This window comes from Heptranchias perlo, chromosome 19, assembly GCF_035084215.1.
Source record: "Heptranchias perlo isolate sHepPer1 chromosome 19, sHepPer1.hap1, whole genome shotgun sequence".
NCBI lineage: Eukaryota > Metazoa > Chordata > Chondrichthyes > Hexanchiformes > Hexanchidae > Heptranchias > Heptranchias perlo.
This window is the reverse complement of record NC_090343.1, coordinates 26,438,974-26,457,480: the sequence shown is the minus strand read 5'-3', so window position 1 is coordinate 26,457,480 and position 18,507 is coordinate 26,438,974. Positions and strand designations below refer to the sequence as shown.

Sequence of the window (18,507 nt, the reverse complement as noted above, 5' to 3'; positions counted from 1 at the left end):
AAATTGGTTATGCCCAAGTTTTTGGCCAACCAGGAGACACGAGGTGGGCCCAAAATTGTGCCTCAGGCTTCATCTCAATAATTTCGGTGAGCTGACATCATGCCTCTACAGGTAGATTGCCCATTTCAGCAAATGAATTTCAGGCCAGTTGCCTCACCAGCAGTGGTCCTGGGGTAAGTACCAGTGGCGATGGCGGGGGGGAGGAAGGAGGAAAACAGGAGGGGGGGGTCGATTGTCAATTGGCAACGGACCTTGGGAGTGCTGTAAAGCCACTTCTGCTTCTCCGAGCTCGGAATCAACCTTAAGAAAAAAAAATGTACCCATCATCTTGGTGGCGGTCGCTTGCTAAGCCGCTTCCAAGCTGGGAAAACTTGAGCAGGACTGGCCCCTTTCTGCTCAGGCAGCCCAATTTCTTGGAGGGGACATAAATCAGGTGTAAATCCCCTCATCGTCACATGCAAGGGGCCTAACGCCTGTTTTAGGCAGCTGCCCCGGATGCCTGAAAATCGTCCAAGGCCAAATGGCTTTGGACGTTTCTCAGGAGTCCTTGGGGCGTAGGATAAAACCCTGCAAAATTAGTCCATCAGGAAAATGGGCTCAACAATGACTTATTTCTACCCCCTTGAGTCTATAATGGCACAAGGCGCGAAGGTAAAATATACTAATTGGATATGAACTGCAGCAGTATTACCATATCAAGTAAACCATAACAGAGGACATGACAATGTATGTTGAAAACAACCAATTAAAACATGCACAATGGTGCATTCTAAGATTTAGTTTGTTTTTCAAAAAATAGTTATACTATCTAATAAGGATCAGAATTGCTATTTTGTATCAATGGAAATGTGGAAAGCAAATTAGATTAAAATAAGTTATAATGAACAGTAAGGGGAATGTATACTGTGGATTGGCATGTTAGTGATTGTTTTAACAGCAGGGAATACCTAGTGTTTAACAATCTCTGATCTGGTTGTACATATGATTTGATTTTCATTACTCAATAGATGCCACACCGGTCTATTTCCAAAAAAAATGTAGATTTAGACAGACATCAAACATGGTGCAAACAATGGCAGTGACTAATGACTGTGCTTGCGGTATTAGAATTCTATGCAGAGTGCAGAGACGGTATCAGAATTTAAAATCATGAATAACAATATGTGGGTTTTACAATGCTGTGATAGCCAATTGTAACACAAGTATAGATTTCAACAAGAGCAGTTGGATGTACAGGAGAATCATTAAACAACTGCTCCCTTCTGCGCAGACTGGGATTTATGCACATCTCCTCTCTCTGCCTCCTCACCCAAAAAAGCAGAATATAGAATGAGCAAAAGAAAGGGAAAGGAGATGTGTTGCCTGGAATTAAAATGACCATGTGTTTCCTGAATCTAATTTTTCCCCTCCACCATCCATAAAAGTGTCCAGGATAAATGTGCAGAAAACTCAGCCCATAACATCATTTTAGTTCAAACCTGAATTTACAGTTGGACTCCATAGGACAGGAAGGAGTCGAACACATTCTTGTAAAAACTACTGACACTATGGGGGGAATTTTAACCCCCCCAGGACGGGCAAGAGAGGGATGTTTAAATTCTTAAAAACATGAAATCCGACCCCAGCTCGCCGCGAACGCGCCTACGTCCATTTTTTTTTATATTCGTTCATGGGATGCGGGCATTGCTGGCAAGGCCAGCATTTATTGCCCATCCCTAATTGCCCTCGAGAAGATGGTGGTGAGCCGCCTTCTTGAACCACTGCAGTCCGTGTGGTGAAGGTTCTCCCACAGTGCTGTTAGACAGGGAGTTCCATTCTGGCTGCATTCTGTCCTTAACCTTTCCTTTCTATCATTCTATTCTATTGCTTTCTATCATTCTAAATGCTCACATTTTCTGCTGTACAACATTTGTTTAAATAAACATCAATTTAGTACTGGCTCAGAAGCAACAGGACTGGAATGAAGCGATGTGAGCTTTGGACTCACTAAAGGCATGCTGCGATGACCTCAACAGACCTCACAGGGTTGGCCTCATTAACTATGCCTAGTGAGCTACTAGCCTGAATTGGGCATGCTGGCAGAAATTCCATGTCAGTGGGGTGGGAAATTGCAGCTGAAATTTGAAGGACTTCTTAATTGTTGGGCACAAACCTGCAACTGGCTGGTCAAGGATACAAAGCATCTCCATTATCTGATGCTGCTTTGGAGGTACTTGTGCAAGAAGCACAGCAAAGGAGGATAATCCTGTTTGGGACTTGAGGGCACCCTCTTCAGAGGAGTTCCATCAGGTCTGCTTGGCAGGAGGTGAAAGATATAATTACTGCTGTGGCCAGCAGTCAAAGGATGTGGGAGCAGAGGAGAAAATGCTTAACAGACTGAGGAAGTCTGCCAAGGCAAGGCTCTCCAGTATTTCACTCCATCAGGTAGAAAGGTAAATTATGCGTACCACAGCGTTAAACCATGACGGAGGCTGAGAATCATGGTGAGGGAAGGGGGCATATATAGAGATAGTGTAGGAACAGGAATGGAGCAAAAGCAAATGGGCCATAGCAGTCTTAGTACTTCATAATATTTGGGCCAGATACTAATTTTGAAATGGCATGTATTCACTTCAATACAGTTTATAAAGCAATGAAATTCAGCTATTAAATATTACTATAATCAGCATGTTCAACATCTGCTCAACAGTCACACTGACTGTATCCCAGAAAAAAATGTTTCGGATTGGGGCAGGCGAGTAACCTGCTCGAGAGGTGGGTCAGCGTGCCTCAGATTTTAGCAGCCATTTGAAATTAATGGCTGCAGGCCGGGTTTCTCAGGGCTCGGGAAACCTGGCAGCTAAAGGGAGGAATGAACTGCCGGAGCCAGCAGGTTAGTGATTTTCCACTGCTTGTGAGCCAGAAGGAGCAGTAGTGCTTCCCCCTTAGTCCCCAAAGCAATCCTGCTGCGATCTGCCTCCCTCCCTGCGATCGGCCGACCCCCTTCTTGCGATCTGATGCCAACCCACGATCTGTACCCCCCCTCATGATCTCTTTCCCCTCAATCTCTCCCTCCAACCCTCCCTCTGGTCTGGTCCCAGGCTGCGGCCTTCTACCACAGGCCTTCCCGCTTGACAGTCGGCCAGCCTCCTCAATGTGGCTGGCTGCTGGGCGGGAAAGAGAGAAATAAAATTCAAATGAGGTTCTGCTGTTAAATTCGGCAGGACCTCCACATTCTCCGTATATCCGGGTTTCCCGGCCGCTAACTGTCATTCTCGCCCCCTCGCCGCCTCCCTGTAAATATCAGGGCCTATATAAGTTTGGCATTAGTGTGAAACAATTTTGATTTCACATTAACGCTAAATTTATATAATGTAAGTCAAATGTTACGGCCCAAACTGGCTCCAAAGTAAAGTAGAGTGAGACTTCCCCATCCAGGGAGTCCTATTCCACATCACTCCAGTATCAGGTCAGGCTCAGAATCCAGATTCACAGTCCATTTGTGCTATAACTGCTGTGTTGGTACAAAGTAAACCAGTTTGTTGTAAATGGAGGATCAGTTATGACAAAATTGGATATTGGGAAAAAACTGCTCATATAATTCAATAAATACTGATTTTGAAACAAAATTAAGAGATGTGAAATATTCATTAGATCTGCCAACTGTAGTTCTCAAGCATGCTGAAGAATTTCAAGTTTTGTTTTTAGAAAGGGTGTACTGTTGTTTTTCTGTATCACACCTTCCGCCCTTGGGAAAGGAGGCAGGTGTTCTGCTCCAAGAACTCTTCCAAAGACTTCCCAAATAACCACTAGCTATGCATGAACAAGTGGGAACTCACTTTCCCATTTTGCCTCATTTCTTTTCTATAAAAGCATGACTGGTATCGCAGTCATCATCTGGGGGATCACTTGCATTATAATACTATATGCACAGCATGTTGCAGCATAATGCCAATACACCAATCTCGATTTACATTTTATATCATTTTATTTCACTTTATTTCACTAGCATAAAACATTGGCAGTCCTGGGCAGTATGACCCAGGCATCTTCATCCCTACTTTATATATACAGACCTCTCAGTCTACCCTGCCCCAGGTCACCATTAAAATAGCAATCTGGTACCCTGATATGAGTTTGCACCATCCTCGCCAAAACCTCCCCCTCCTCTTGGTGGTGTAGCATAAAATGAGGCCCATATTTCATCTGCCATATGAAACACATACTCCAGCACATAAAACAGGAAGTAAATAAGGCCAGCATACTTGCATGGATACTGTACATGCCACCTTTCTCTGCTCCACTGCATTTAGTAAATTAAACTACAAACATAAGAGTCTTTAGTCACAAATAGCATATATTTTGATAGTTCTAATAAAACTATATTATGTATACAGGACAATAATAAAACTTTAACTGTGTTATGTATATGGTATTCCTTAAAGTACCCCTAATGAATATTAAAATTTGGCATTACAATTAATTCATACATTTTTTTGTTTTAAACATGGGTATAATAATCACTTCTTACTACCCTCAACGAACCTGTCCTACATATTAGACATGTACTGTAGACACCTAAAGAAGTTGAAGCTTTATTTGTGTTGAGTAAACTGGTGAATAACAAAATCAGAGAACTACAGATGCCGCTAATCTGGAAGCTTTAATTTTTAATTTTCTCAATTTTATTTTTTTCCTGTTTTTTTTAGCAACCTTGATAATGTAGTATACAATAAACAGCTACCTTATGAAATCATTTACTCCAAGAAAGTGAAAGTACAAACCTCCAAGACTATATGACTGATCATTACCCTTCGGTGTCTCAGCAGTGGCTTTTGTCAGAATCACCTCTTAACTCAAACTAATTGAAGCTATTTTCTTGAACATATCAAATGATCACAATATCAACATCCAGCTGTGTACAGAAACATAGCGACCCTTCTTCATTAAATGTACTGATAAACATATCTAAGCATTTACTTCTTACCTCATCTGTTGAGCCCTTTCTACAGCTTCTATCTCCAGAGCTCTCAGTACAGCCTCTCGGTGCTCTTTCAGACTCTGTCAGTCAGTCACATGAGCTCAATATGCCTGGCCCTTGAAAATGTACTGCCTTAATTTCTCTGCTTTAGCTCCTAAACGTCCAGTTCTAATAACTGAAGCTGGAGGTCATGCTTTGCAATTTACCACCATGTGGCCGCTCTATCTTGCAGATAAGCTGAGATTTATTTTGAATATATACACTGCACTGGGGATTTAAATGCTGACTAACAATAAAACATCGTGTCATCTATACTAGACCAGTCTTTAATCCTCTGAGAGCAGGAAAGGCATTGGTGCAGTCTTTATGTTAAAGCAGGTTAGTACTGCATTTCATTGACCAAATGTTTTTAACACTTTGGTTTTATGGGCCATTCTTTCTCACCAAAGCTGGTATTTTAATGTAAGCAATTTAATGTAAGCATTTCTTAATTAACAACAACATTTCTTAATTAACAACATTATAAACATATTTAAATTATTCCAAAATTATTAGCCAATTACATAGAAGGTTTGGGTGAAGATGACAGTGAACAGTTGAACTCTATCAAGACTTAATTTATTTTTGTTAAGTTTAGTTAATAGTCTAATAAATAGAGGCATGGCAAGGCAGCTCCGACCCGTGGAATGCACATCCTGTGCCATATGGGAACTCCAGGATGCTTCCCGTGTCCTGGACAACCACAGGTGCAGGAAGCGTCAGCAGCTGGAGGAGTTCGAGCTCTGGGTTTCGGAGCTTGAGCAGCAGCTGGAGTCACTGCAGTGTATCCACGAGGCTGAGAGTTTCGTGGATAGCACATTTCAGGAGGTGGTCACCCCACAGCTTAAGAACGTGCAGACAGAGAGGGACTGGGTGACCGCCAGACAGACGAGGAGAACTAGGCAGGTAGTGTAGGAGTCCCCTGAGGGCATCTTGCTCTCTAACCAGTATTCAGTTCTGAATACTGGTGGGGGAAAGGGTTCACCTGCGAAGTGCAGCCAGAGCCAAGTCCACAGCATCATTGGTGGCTCAGCTGTACAGGGGGGAGGAAAAAGGTCAGCAGATCAATAGTGATAGGGGATTCTATAGTTAGGGGAGCAGACAGGCATTTCTGCGGCCGCAGGCGTGATTCCAGGATGATATGTTGCCTCCCTGGTGCCAGGGTCAAGGATGTTGCTGAGCGGCTGCAGGGTGCACGGTTTAAACTCATTTGGCAGGGGGATGGGCATCAAGATGTAGCATTGGAAAGGAGAAACAAGGGGCACAAAGGATCGGGAGAGAAAGATAGCACGAGTGCAAGAAATAGTATGGTATTAGGTGGGATCAGACTAAGAGAGAGTACACGAAAGCCTAAGACTGGTTTGCAGTGCATGTGTGTAAACGCACGAAGCATGGTAAACAAGGTTGGTGAGATGCAGGCGCAAATAGCCAAATGGGAATACAATGTCATGGCGATAATGGAGACCCGGCTCAAAAAAGGGCAGGATTGGGTACTAAATATTCCTGGGTACAAGGTGTTCAGGAAAGATAGGGAAGGAAAGAAAGGAGCGGGGGTGGCAGTATTGATTAAGGAGAATATTGCAGCGCTGGAGAGAGAGGCAGTACTGGAGAGAGAGGATGTCCTGGAGGGGTCAAGGACAGAATCTATTTGGTTAGAGTTAAGAAACAATAGAGGTGCCATTACACTATTGGGTGTATTCTATAGGCCACCAACTAATGGGAAGGATAAAGAGAAACAAATTTGCAAGGAAATTACAGAGAGGTGCAAAAGCTATAGAGTAGTGATAATGGGGGATTTCAACTATCCTAATATAAACTGGGATAATAATAATAATAATATTATTATAAGGGGCAAAGAGGGGAAGGAATTTTTGAAATGTGTTCAGGATAACTTTCTTGACCAGTATGTTTCTGCCCAACAAGGAAGGAGGCATTGCTGGACTTGGTTCTAGGGAATGAGGCAGGCCAAGTGGAGCAAGTATCAGTGGGGGAGCATTTAGGGAGCAGCGATCATAGTATCAGAAGGTTTAGAATAGCTATGGAAAAGGACATGGACCACTGTAAAGTAAAAATACTCAATTGGAGGAGGACCAATTTCAGTGGGATAAGAAAAGATCTGGCCCGGGTAAATTGGAATCAAAGATTGGCAGGCAAAGCTGTAATTGAACAGTGGGTGGCCTTTAAAGAGGAAATGGTTCGGGTACAGTCTAGGTACAGTCCCACGAGGGAGAAAGGTAGGGTAACTAAAGCCAGAGCTCCCTGGATGACAAAAGAGATAGAGAGTAAGATGAAGTGGTAAAAAGGGGTGTACGACAAATGTCAGGTTGATAACACAAGTGAGAACCAAGCAGAATATAATAAGTTCAGAGGAGAAGTGAAAAAGAAAAGAGGGGCAAAGAGAGAGTATGAGAATAGACTGGTGGCCAACATTAAAGGGAATCCAAAAGTCTTCTACAGGCATGTAAATAGTAAAATGGGAGTAAGAGGAGGGGTGGGACCGATTAGGGATCATAAAGGAGATCTACTAATGGAGGCAGAGGGGATGGCCAAGGTACTAAATGAATACATTGCATCTGTCTTTACCAAGGAAGAAGATGCTGTCAGAATCGCAGTAAAGGAAGATATAGTTGACATACTGGATGGGCTAAAAATTAATAAAGAAGAGGTACTAGAAAGGCTAGCTGTGCTTAAAGTAGATAAGTCACCCAGTCTGGGTGGGATGCATCCTAGGTTGCTGAGGGAAGTAAGGGTGGAAATTGCGGAGGTACTGGCCATAATCTTCCAATCATCCTTAGATACGGGGGTGGTGCCAGAGAACTGGAGGACTGTAAATGTTACACCCTTGTTCAAAAAGGGGTGTAAGGAGAAACCCAGCAACTATAGGCCAGTCAGTTTAACCTTGGTGGTGAGGAAACTTTTAGAAATGATAATCCGGGACAGAATTAACAGTCACTTGGACGAGTGTGGATTGATTAGAGAAAGCCAGCACGGTTAAAGGCAAATCGTATTTAACTAACCTGATAGAGTTTTTTGATGAGGTAACAGAGTGGGTAAATGAGGGCAGTGCAGTTGATGTGGTGTATATGGACTTTCAAAAGGCGTTTGATAAAGTACCGCATGGTAGGCTTGTCACCAAGATTGCGGCCCATGGAATAAAGGGGGCAGTAGCAACATGGATACAGAATTGGCTAAATGACAGGAAACAGAGAGTAATGGTGAACGGTTGTTTTTTGGACTGGAGGGACGTGTACAGTGGTGTTCCCCAGGGGTCAGTGCTAGGACCACTGCTTTTCTTGATATATATTCATGACTTGGACTTGGGTGTACAGGGCACAGTTTCAAAATTTGCAGATGACACGAAACTTGGAAGGGTAGTAAACAGTGAGGAGGATAGTGATAGATTTCAAGAGGATATAGACAGGCTGGTGGCATGGGCTGATGGCCGGCGCGGACACGATGGGCCGAAGGGCCTCTATCCGTGCTGTATAACTCTATGACTCTATGACTCTATGGCAGATGAAATTTAATGCAGAAAATTGCAAAGTGATACTTTTCGGCAGGAAGAACGAGGAGAGGCAATATAAACTAGAGGGCACAATTCTAAAAAGGTTAGAGGAACAGAGCGATCTGGGGGTATATGTGCATGAATCGTTGAAGGTGGCAGGGCAGGTTGAGAAAGCGGTTAAAAAGGCATACGGAATCCTGGACTTTATAAATAGAGGCATAGAGTATAAAAGTAAGGAAGTCATGATGAACCTTTATAAAACACTGGTTCGGCCACAACTGGAGTATTGTGTCCAGTTCTGGGCACCGCACTTTAGGAAAGAGGTGAAGACCTTAGAGAGGGTGTAGAAGAGATTTCCTAAAATGATTCCAGGGATGAGGGACTTTAGTTATGTGGATACACGAGAGAAGCTGGGGTTGTTCTCCTTGGACAAGGGAAGGTTGCGAGGAGATTTGATAGAGGTATTCAAAATCGTGAAGGGTCTAGACAGAGTAGATAGAGAGAAACTGTTCCCATTGACGGAAGGGTCAAAAACCAGAGGGCATAAATTTAAGGTGATTGGCAAAAGAACCAAAGATGACATGAGGATCTGGAATGTACTGCCTGAGGGGGTGGTGGAGGCAGATTCAATCATGGCCTTCAAAAGGGAATTGAATAAGTACTTGAAAGGAAAAAATTTGCGGGGCTATGGGGATAGGGCGGGGGAGTGGGAATAGCTGGATTGCTCTTGCAAAGAGCTGGTGTGGACTCGATGGGCCGAATGGCCTCCTTCCTTGCTGTAACCTTTCTGTGATTCTACAACTGATTCAATAATTGCGTTTACATCTAAAAGTCTTTAAAATTCAGGGGTAGAATTTCCACTTTGGGCACAATTGGGAAATTGGAGCCAAAATGCGCTTGAAATTGCACTGGTTAGGTTACAGTTCAAGTTTTCAATAAAATTAATTTGCACAATCACAAACGTAAAATCTTCCATGCACCAACACAATCAGGCAGCATAATAGAACGTAATCGTTTCTTTTTCTTTTCCTTTCCATTAAAAAATATTCCTTGATGTATTTAAGAGTGGTAACCTGGTGCAGTTTTATTAATACAGCTGAAAATGGGTTTATCAGCAAAAATAAGCATTTTTAATAAGGATGTCCAATCCTCCACCTATGAGTAACCTGATTTAAAATCACTGAAAATGACTTAAAAAAAACTGAACCATTTAATAGTTTCATTGGTGTACACTTATCAGTTTAAGAACATAAGAAATAGAAGCAGGAGTAGGCCATACAGCCCGTCCAGCCTGCTCCGCTATTCAATAAGATCATGGTTGATCTTCTATCACAACTTCACTTTCCCGCCCTATCCCCATATCCCTTAGTGTCCAAAAATCTATTGATCTCAATCTTGAATGTACTCAACGACTGAGCATCCATAGCCCCCTGGGGTAGAGAATTCCGAAGAGTCACAATGAAGAAATTCCTCCTCATCTCAGTCCTAAATGGCCGACCCCTTATCTTGAGACTGTGACCCCTAGTTCCAGACTCTCCAGCCCGGGGAAACAGCCTCTCAGCATTTACCTTGTTAAGCCCTCTAAGAATTCCATACGTTTCAATGAGATCACCTCTCATTCTTCTAAACGGCAGAGTATAATGCCCATTCTAGTCAATCTCTCCTTATTGATTCCTGGGATATGAGAGAGAATCTTTCTAGTGAACCTTCATTGCACCCCCTCTAGGGCAAGTATATCTTTCCTTACATAAGGAGACCAAAACTGTACACAGTACTACAGGTATGGTCTCACCAGAGCCCCATATAATTGCAGCAAGACCTCCTTATTCTTATACTCCAATCCCCTTGCAATAAAAGCTAACATACTATTTGCTTTCATAATTGCTTGCTGTACTTGAATGTTAACTTTGTGATTCGTGTACAAGGACACCCAAATTCCTCTGACAATCAACATTTCTTAGCCTCTCACCTTTTAAAAAATATTCTGTTTTTCCATTCTTCCTACCAAAGTGAATAATTTCACATTCCCCTACACTATATTTCATCTGCCACCTTCTCGCCCACTCACTTAACCTGTCTATATCCCTTTGCAGCCTCTTTCCGTCCTCTTCACAGCTTACTTTCCCACCTAGCTTTGTATCGTCAGCAAACTTGAATACATTACACTCGGTCCCCTAAGTCATTGATATATATTATAAACAGCTTAGTAAGTTTATGAGTAAATTAAACATTTTTTGATATGAAAAGCTGTTCAACCGTGCCTATTAGTGCCCGTGCACCTATGAAAATGAGCGCAATTTGTAAGTCTTCCCGAACCAGCGCAATCGTCAGAATCCCGCAATTTTGACCTGAGGCATGGCCAGTTTTGTGAGCAGGGCCTAATCCAGGCGAATTGAATCTTGAACCAGTGTAAAAGTTTGTGGAAAACACAAACGTAAGTGGTTTTGGGTGTAACTCCCTTGGGTTTAAAATTCCCCGATCTTTTGCGTTGGTTTGGCCTATTCCGCCTGGATTGCGCTGATATAAATAGCAGAAACAATGGGAACTCGACCCCCAGTTGTTTTAATGCTACTGCTTTCAGGTTAGTGGCCAGAATGGGTCTCGAAATTGCTAGTGTACAAACGCAATCTGACCTGAGCAATTACGCTTCTCAAAGTGGCCATACAGAGCTGCACAAGCCTACACGTGATCATTAATGACAAGGGCACGGCAAAAGAATTGAGCAGATATTTTGTATCTGTTTTTAAACTGTTAGTGGGTCGGATAACAGATCTATAACCAAGTATAACAGATAAAATTAAAACTCAAAGTGGTTGTTTACACATCTCAAGGGAAATGGTGCCAGCTAAATTAAAGAAGAATAAGGTGGAGAAATCACCAGGGACATATTTTATTTATTCTAGAATACTGGAAGAAATGGCAAAGATTGTGTGTGCTGTCCTAGTAAATATTTTCAAAAGTTCACTTAGAAATGGGGGAAGTGCCAGATAATTGAAGGAAAGTGTATAGAATCATAGAAGTTACAACATGGAAACAGGCCCTTCGGCCCAACATGTCCATGTCGCCCAGTTTATACCACTAAGCTATATGTGGTGCCCTTATTGAAGAAAAGATTAACATCACAACGGGAACGAAAACCTGGCCTTATGCTGTATAGAAGGATCCCACCAAATTATGATGAGTTAATCTGTTTTTTGTGATGTTGTTTGAGGAAGGAATGATGGATAGGACATTTCTCTTCTTCAAATAGTCCAGCTAAACCAGCAAAATAGACTAATGGGGCCTCAGTTTAATATTTCATCCCAAGAACAGCACCTCCAACAATACAGTACACTCTGAGTACTGGAGTGACAACCTAGAAATGGCCAGAATAATCTTACTTGTTGAAGAACGCACTGCATAGGATCTATTAATACAGTACCTTTCCATGATAGCAAATAATACTCTTCTCCCCTTTAAAAAGGTAAATGGTAGGTAAAATTCAAACTACTTATGTTATCAATCATATCAGGTACAGACACATACAATAAGCTTGTTATTCCCAAATTGTACTATCATTCAATTATGTTCGTTCAAAAGCTGTTGTAATATGTTATAACGGATGATTGATCGTTAGGTCTTTTTCTCTCACTCTTTTACAATATAGTCATGATGTGGAGATGCCGGTGATGGACTGGGGTTGACAATTGTAAACAATTTTACAACACCAAGTTATAGTCCAGCAATTTTATTTTAAATTCACAAGCTTTCGGAGATTTTCTCCTTCCTCAGGCAAATGTTTCAAGATCTCCTTGAAGCCTACGCATTTATACATATTGAACAATAATAAATGGTGTTTACAGACTGCCTCTGCAACTGCCCGTTGCCAAGGCAATCACCGTGTTCAGACAGAGAGGTGTTACCTGCAGAACCTCCGAATACACATTCAATAAAAAAACAAACAGGGAAAAAAAAACAGAGAAAAAAAAACACAGAGAGAGGCAGAAACATCCGGAAGGCAGAGAGAGCCAGCAAATGACCCATTATATTAAAAACAGATAACATTTGTTCGCTGGTGGGGTAACGTGTAGCGTGACATGAACCCAAGATCCCGGTTGAGGCCGTCCTCATGGGTGCGGAACTTGGCTATCAATTTCTGCTCGACGATTTTGCGTTGTCGTGTGTCTCGAAGGCCGCCTTGGAGTACGCTTACCCGAAGGTCGGTGGATGAATGTCCATGACTGCTGAAGTGTTCCCCGACTGGGAGGGAACCCTCCTGTTTGGCGATTGTTGCGCGGTGTCCGTTCATCCGTTGTCGCAGCGTCTGCATGGTCTCGCCAATGTACCATGCTCTGGGGCATCCTTTCCTGCAACGTATGAGGTAGACAACGTTGGCTGAGTCACAGGAGTATGAACCATGCACCTGGTGGGTGGTGTCATCTCGTGTGATGGTGGTATCTGTGTCGATGATCTGGCATGTCTTGCAGAGGTTACCGTGGCAGGGTTGTGTGGCGTCGTGGACGCTGTTCTCTTGAAAGCTAGGTAGTTTGCTGCGAACGATGGTCTGTTTGAGGTTGGGTGGCTGTTTAAAGGCGAGTAGTGGAGGTGTGGGGATGGCCATAGCGAGGTGTTTGTCCTCATTGATGACATGTTGAAGGCTGCGGAGAACATGGCGTAGTTTCTCCGCTCCGGGGAAGTACTGGACGACAAAGGGTACTCTGTTGGTTGCGTCCCGTGTTAGTCTCCTGAGGAGGTCTATGCGATTTTTTGCTGTGGCCCGTCGGAACTGTCGATCGATGAGTCGAGCGTCATATCCCGTTCTTACTAGGGCGTCTTTCAGCGTCTGTAGGTGTCCATCGCGTTCCTCCTCGTCTGAGCAGACCCTGTGTATTCGCAGGGCCTGTCCATAGGGGATGGCCTCTTTGACGTGGTTAGGGTGGAAGCTGGAAAAGTGGAGCATCGTGAGGTTGTCCGTGGGCTTGCGGTAGAGTGAGGTGCTGAGGTGCCCGTCTTTGATGGAGATTCGTGTGTCCAAGAAAGAAACTGATTCTGAGGAGTAGTCCATGGTGAGCTTGATGGTGGGATGGAACTTGTTGATGTTATCGTGTAGTCTCTTTAGTGATTCCTTGCCGTGGGTCCATAGAAAGAAAATGTCGTCGATGTATCTGGTGTATAGTGTTGGTTGGAGGTCTTGTGCAGTGAAGAAGTCCTGCTCGAACTTGTGCATGAAAATGTTGGCGTATTGGGGTGCGAATTTGGTCCCCATGGCTGTTCCGTGTGTTTGGGTAAAGAACTGGTTATCGAAGGTGAAGACATTGTGATCCAGGATGAAGCGGATGAGTTGTAGGATGGCTTCCGGAGATTGGCTGTTGTTGGTGTTGAGTATTGATGCTGTCGCAGCGATGCCGTCATCGTGGGGGATACTGGTGTATAGTGCCGAGACGTCCATCGTGGTGAGAAGTGTTCCTGGTTCAACTGGTCCGTGGGTACTGAGTTTTTGTAGGAAGTCTGTAGTGTCACGACAGAAGCTGGGGGTTCCCTACAGACACTACAGACTTCCTACTGGGGGACACTACAGACTTCCTACAAAAACTCAGTACCCACGGACCAGTTGAACCAGGAACACTTCTCACCACGATGGACGTCTCGGCACTATACACCAGTATCCCCCACGATGACGGCATCGCTGCGACAGCATCAATACTCAACACCAACAACAGCCAATCTCCGGAAGCCATCCTACAACTCATCCGCTTCATCCTGGATCACAATGTCTTCACCTTCGATAACCAGTTCTTTACCCAAACACACGGAACAGCCATGGGGACCAAATTCGCACCCCAATACGCCAACATTTTCATGCACAAGTTCGAGCAGGACTTCTTCACTGCACAAGACCTCCAACCAACACTATACACCAGATACATCGACGACATTTTCTTTCTATGGACCCACGGCAAGGAATCACTAAAGAGACTACACGATAACATCAACAAGTTCCATCCCACCATCAAGCTCACCATGGACTACTCCTCAGAATCAGTTTCTTTCTTGGACACACGAATCTCCATCAAAGACGGGCACCTCAGCACCTCACTCTACCGCAAGCCCACGGACAACCTCACGATGCTCCACTTTTCCAGCTTCCACCCTAACCACGTCAAAGAGGCCATCCCCTATGGACAGGCCCTGCGAATACACAGGGTCTGCTCAGACGAGGAGGAACGCGATGGACACCTACAGACGCTGAAAGACGCCCTAGTAAGAACGGGATATGACGCTCGACTCATCGATCGACAGTTCCGACGGGCCACAGCAAAAAATCGCATAGACCTCCTCAGGAGACTAACACGGGACGCAACCAACAGAGTACCCTTTGTCGTCCAGTACTTCCCCGGAGCGGAGAAACTACGCCATGTTCTCCGCAGCCTTCAACATGTCATCAATGAGGACAAACACCTCGCTATGGCCATCCCCACACCTCCACTACTCGCCTTTAAACAGCCACCCAACCTCAAACAGACCATCGTTCGCAGCAAACTACCTAGCTTTCAAGAGAACAGCGTCCACGACGCCACACAACCCTGCCACGGTAACCTCTGCAAGACATGCCAGATCATCGACACAGATACCACCATCACACGAGATGACACCACCCACCAGGTGCATGGTTCATACTCCTGTGACTCAGCCAACGTTGTCTACCTCATACGTTGCAGGAAAGGATGCCCCAGAGCATGGTACATTGGCGAGACCATGCAGACGCTGCGACAACGGATGAACGGACACCGCGCAACAATCGCCAAACAGGAGGGTTCCCTCCCAGTCGGGGAACACTTCAGCAGTCATGGACATTCATCCACCGACCTTCGGGTAAGCGTACTCCAAGGCGGCCTTCGAGACACACGACAACGCAAAATCGTCGAGCAGAAATTGATAGCCAAGTTCCGCACCCATGAGGACGGCCTCAACCGGGATCTTGGGTTCATGTCACGCTACACGTTACCCCACCAGCGAACAAATGTTATCTGTTTTTAATATAATGGGTCATTTGCTGGCTCTCTCTGCCTTCCGGATGTTTCTGCCTCTCTCTGTGTTTTTTTTTCTCTGTTTTTTTTTCCCTGTTTGTTTTTTTATTGAATGTGTATTCGGAGGTTCTGCAGGTAACACCTCTCTGTCTGAACACGGTGATTGCCTTGGCAACGGGCAGTTGCAGAGGCAGTCTGTAAACACCATTTATTATTGTTCAATATGTATAAATGCGTAGGCTTCAAGGAGATCTTGAAACATTTGCCTGAGGAAGGAGAAAATCTCCGAAAGCTTGTGAATTTAAAATAAAATTGCTGGACTATAACTTGGTGTTGTAATTTTACAATATAAACAGCACAGTACCAATAAGGGTGTACTGAGCAACTTGCAGTGTTAATTTAAACTACTTGAGCTAGTTTTGTGACGGGAATGTAGAAAAAGTGTGTCCCAATTCTACTTTCATGCACTTTCAGTATGAAAATGACATGAAGTTAACTGTCACTGCAGACTTTCGATTAACACAGGTCATTACTTTGGTCATCTCAAGACTACAGTAAAATTATACGAGACAGAGATATAGAGGGAAATACCGAGAGATAGAGATATAGATAGACAAGGTGAGAGATAGATAGATAGATAGACAGACAGATATAATTTAGTAAATCTACCGTAAATTATTGATAAAGTTAGAGTAATGACATCATAGTTCTCAACCTTAACACATTTCAATGACAGAGAACACTGGTAATGGGGGCAGGGGAGCTGAAAGCCACTATCAGCACATAGTAATACCATAGAATAGCATTTACAGAACCTTATAAAAAGCAAATACAATGGGATACTCTTGTCTCTGGTTTCAGATGACAGGGCACAAAACCAAACCCGCGACCTCTACCACCTAGAAAGACAAGGGCAGCAGGCACATGGGAACAACACCACCTGCACATTCCTCTCCAAGTCACACACCATCCCGACTTGGAAATATATCGCTGTTCCTTCATTGTCACTGGGTCAAAACCCGGGAACTCCCTACCCATCAGCATTGTGAACCTTCACCACACGGACTGCAGCGCTTCAAGAAGGTGGCTCACCACCATCTTCTCAAGGGCAATTAGGGATGGGCAATAAATGCTGGCCTTGACAGGGACGCCCACATCCCATGAACGAATAAAAAAAAAATTCCAGTGTCACTCTCACAGTTTATGACATCACATGAAACCTTTGATTCTACTGCTGTCATTTAGAAACTCCCAAGTGTCCATTCCCTAAATCTATCCACATAATTAAAGATATGGGGCCCGATATTACCATGGCGGCGGGGGGTCGATTGGGCGCGTGGGTAACGCGCCCGGTGAAATCAGTCTGCTCCGCGCGCAATCGCAGGCTGATTGTTCTTCCGGGTTCCCCGCTGCTAAGCTGCACGGCGGGCGGACTGCGCATGCGCAGTAAGGTCTGTCAGCTGGAGGAGCTCTATTTAAAGGGGCAGTCCTCCACTGACTGATGCTGCAAGAAATAGGAAAAATTACAGCATGGAGCAGCCCAGGGGGAAGGCTGCTCCCAGGTTTAATGATGCCTCACTCCAGGTATTATTGGATGGGGTGAGGAGGAGGGGGAGGACAGAGATCTTCCCCCCGGCGGGCGGGAGGAAGCGGACTGCCTCTGCCACCAAGGCCTGGCTTGAGCTGGCAGAGGAGGTCACCTGCACCACCAACATATCGCCCACCTGCATACAGTGCATGAGGCGCTCATTCCCCTACATTCTGTCTGCCACATCACCGCCCTCACCCCACATCACCTTCTGCACTGTCAACACTACTCTGTCACATCACTCCTCACACCTCATCCTCATCCTCATCTTACCTGCAGTTACTCACCTCGCCAGTACTCATCCCGCCACTACCACTCAACCCAATCCTCATACAATCTCATGGCTCTATCTCATACTCACCCTCTCATGCATCTCTTTCACAGTCAGCCTCACTCAACCTGCCACTACCTGTGCTGCAGCAACAGGGCATGCATCACATATGTGAAGTAGGAAGCGTAAGGCAAACGTGTCGTGAGCATGAAGGGGATGCACAAGGGTGTTTGAGGGTTTGTCATGGTTTTTACTTAATTTCTGATCAACTGACATTAGTTATTATATTGGCACCACTACTGCCACGTCTTTGCGAATCTTGTCTGGTTTGTGCAATAATGCCCTTTCCTGAAGACCCACAACTGATGCCATCCATTGCGGAGTGGGTGTAGGTGTATTTGCAGGGCTCGTTTGTGCAGATGACTGAGAGATGTCGGCGATGTCCCCGGTGGCACCCTGGAAGGATGTGGAGGAGAAGTTGTTGAGGGTAGTGGTGACTTTGACAGCGACAGGTAAGAAGATGGTGCTCGGGCCAGCCGGGAGCAGCTCGGCATGAAGGAGGCTGCAGATGTCCATGACTACATGTCAAGTGACTCTGAGCTTCCGTGTGCTCAGCGAGGTCCAGGAAGCTGAGCCTCGGTCTGTGGACCCTGTGGCGAGGGTAGTGCCCTCTGCGACGCATCTCTCTCTGCCGTTGCCCTCCCTCCTGCTGTGCAGGTGGATGTGTCACAGCACTGTGTTGTGGAGCTCCACGTGTCAGAGGTGGACAGCATGGCTGGCGAGGCTGGTGATGCTGTTCGCCCTCCGAGGAGGTCATGACTGCAGCTACGGTGGCCCCCATCCGGAAGATGTACATCTGAGGGGGTCCGCAAGGTAGGTACATGTGTCTGGACACCGGGGTAAGTGTGCAAGTTGGTGAATTTTATTGTTAGGAGGAGGGTGGTGGAGGCCAAACCTTGTCCAAAGTGACAGAGTGGCCTCCTGCAATGCGTGAGGGTCTCCCCCCCCCCCCACCTGTCAAATGGACCTTTGCAGCTGCCACAGGCTGATGGCTGCAACATGTCCATTTGAACTGGGAGTGTTTCCCCCAGTACAGGAAACAGTCTCAGTCAGTTGCAAAATCCCATCCCTGCTAAA

General features: G+C 45.0%; 1 protein-coding gene across 3 annotated transcripts in view; it reads right to left on the bottom strand.

The window, feature by feature from the left end:
* The window catches only part of LOC137335258 (extracellular sulfatase Sulf-2-like), a 287,785-nt gene that overhangs the window by 110,890 nt on the left and 158,388 nt on the right, over positions 1-18,507 (bottom strand). The gene's annotated exons all lie outside the window — the stretch shown is intronic.